Raw genomic sequence first — 3,066 nt, 5'->3', positions numbered from 1 at the left:
GGGGGGATCAGAAAGGGGAGACGAAAACAGATGACAGAACATTATTAGAGAGCTGGAAAGGCGGTGAAGGGAGAACATACTTTACTTTTAGAGAAGAAAAATTTCCGTGGCTATCAGGTTTGGAGGTAAGAACCTTTTGAATGAGAGGCGAACACTGTACCTTCTGAACACGAAAGCCCCCTCCCCCCACCCTTTTTCCTTTGTCACCCCCCTCCCCACCTTTCTTGACTTCAGAAGCACAGCGTCCCGCGTGACCTTGATACACAACTCCAACATTTACGATCGAAAAATGAAATTGCTAAAATTAACCAGATAGTATCGCATCAAATCAGGTTCTTCGCGAATCATTTTGCTTATTTTGAGACGCTGATTCCGAATATATGAAATCAGTCTGCTTTAAGCTGCGATATATTTTTGGGGGTTACATTTTGCGCACGAAGTTTAATCCTGCGGTGCGGCAAGTTTTTAAGGTGATTCTACGTCACAACATGTCTCCTCCAAATCTGACCGTGATCGTGCGCAAAATATCAAACATCGCACTTGATATCTCGACCGAGTCTCCAGGCCACCGCCCAAACTTTGAACAGTTTTTTGGTTACACCTAACGATTTGTCGTATGATCGATAGATCGTCCAGTTTCTTGTACAATTTATCGTTATGTGTAACCGAACTATAATTTCAAGTTATGTTTTGACCAAACTGTCCTGTTGTTTTTTTCGTCAAAAAATAGTTCTTATCTAGCTGGGGAAGTCAGGCCAGGTCTCTCCCTATACTCCTCAGGTACGTGAGGCGGAGAGCAGTCGACGCCACACTTGCCTGTCCCTGGTCACATCCTCAAATGTCGGCAAATCCAGGCCCTGGGTGATTGCGTTCTCTCTTATTGTGCCTCTATAGCTTCCAGTTGGTCTTCCTCGTTTTCTTTTTCCAATTGGTTCCCAATACAATGCCTGATAGGGCAATCTTGTCTTCGGCATTCTTAGAACATGTTCTAGATATCTCCATCTTCTCCTCTTTATGGCTATGTTGATGTCTTCAATTCCAGCCCTTTCCAATACTTCATAATTTGTAATAAATTAATTCCATTTTATTAGTAAAATTCTTCGAAAAAAATTATCATGGGAATAACTACAAAATAGGAAAATGCTAAAATCGGAAACTAATGATACAATTGAGGAAAAAAAAGGGTTTTATTGATTTTCCCAAAAGTGCCGAAAAGGACGTAGATCTAGATCTATGCCATTATCGCATCCCAGTGACCATATGAAATTTCAAATGTAGGTAGGCGCATTTTTTATATCCACAATCAACACAATATTATAGACCAGACAACACATAATAATATTTAGTAAGAAGTGATATTTTAATGAGAACAAATGAAACATATACGGAGCGAGAGAGAACTTCTTATTTTTAAAAAAAAATCATCTATGAATACGAAAAAATTGAATATTTGAAACGATTCGGTGATTAGAGTGCTGGATAAAGTACCATGTGAGGAGTTTTTGTACAGGACACATGCTTGAACCGTGCGCACGAGGCGTGTTATGGGCAATAGAAGATCTGTTTGATAGTGGCTCAAGTTTGACGTTTGTCACTATCATTATAACATATCGATGATTAATTTTATTTTTTTTACATATATCTTTTCTTAATTTAGTGTTTATGTCCTTGAAGGACCAATCAAAAGGTAGAGGGAAAGATTATTGGCCGGTAATCAAGAATATACTCATGCATTTTTAATCATATGTGTCATAATAATAACAAGTGTGATATACATGTAAATTGTAATGTAGACCCGAGGTGTAGAACTATTCTGAAACAATGTGTAAAACTGCACTAAAAGTAAAAAGCACTCACAGACTGATTCCAAAAGAACTTAAATACATATATTTTTTTAAATACGTGTACACAGCAATTACAAACGTTCAAAGTTCGAAATGAGAAATATCAAAGATTGTAACTTTTCTGTAGAAAAACGCATCGGTTTCCGGTACATGTATCTGTTTTAGATTTTGAATGTGGTATAGTTTCAATAGGAAAGACAACAAAGAGCACACATACACTCGTGGTGTCTGTTGTTCTTCTTCACCGAGCAGGGACACAGCACTATCCTCTTTCCCTATGGATAGGCATTCCCTATTTGTAGGAAACTTTTTAGATTCTCAAGATGTGTTTACAAAAACAATGTCATGTATGACTATGATATATCATTATATTGGCCGAAAAGGATGATTGACCCCTCAGAGTACTGGAAACTGAATAGACAACATGAAACAGTGTGTGGATGTAGAATGTGTATAGAAAGGGTTACTATTATTAACATAATAATCTTTTACTTAGTTTCGCTAGGAAAATCATTTCTTTTGAATTACGACTTTGAAATGAGTAATTTCATGCTACTGTAATCGGTCATGAACTCGATCAATCATCCTTTCAAGCTTTGGAGCGCAAAGTACAGTAATGGATGGATCCAAACAATATTTTTACACAGCTGTGACATTTGTTTCCCTTTCGTTAATGAAAACATTGCACAGATATTCTAGCAGTTTGGCAATGGGAAAAGAAAACGCATTCACGAAAAGTACAAATTTAATCTATGAAATAGAAACGCAAAAACGTTAAAACATGGTTCTAATAATGCCCTTTTGTGCCATTCATCCAGCTTTGAGACTAGACTGCTAATATTCCCAATACTGTAAATAGTGTGTGGTCACAAAAATTTAGCCAAACAAAGTAGTAAATTGTACTCTAAAACAATAATGTGAAAAAAATGAGTACGGTCATCCCCAAACTTCTGCATGTACCAAACAATGTATGAATTCAAAACAAATCCTTAAAACAATAGGAAAGAGTTGAGATCTGTCAGTTCCCACGTTTGTCTAACGTTGCAAGTAACGTGGTCAGATGTTGCATTATGTATACAGGACGTTGTGCCCATGTCCTAATTGATGAAAATTCTTCCAGGAAAGCGTCTCTCACGAGTCCTAGACAAGGGAATCCTTCCAAGACATGTACCCCCCACCCCCCACATCCTAGACAAGGAAATCCTTCCAAGACATGTACCCC

Source organism: Aplysia californica, unplaced genomic scaffold (genome assembly GCF_000002075.1).
Source record: "Aplysia californica isolate F4 #8 unplaced genomic scaffold, AplCal3.0 scaffold00012, whole genome shotgun sequence".
Taxonomy (NCBI): domain Eukaryota; kingdom Metazoa; phylum Mollusca; class Gastropoda; order Aplysiida; family Aplysiidae; genus Aplysia; species Aplysia californica.
This window is presented reverse-complemented; position numbering follows the sequence as displayed.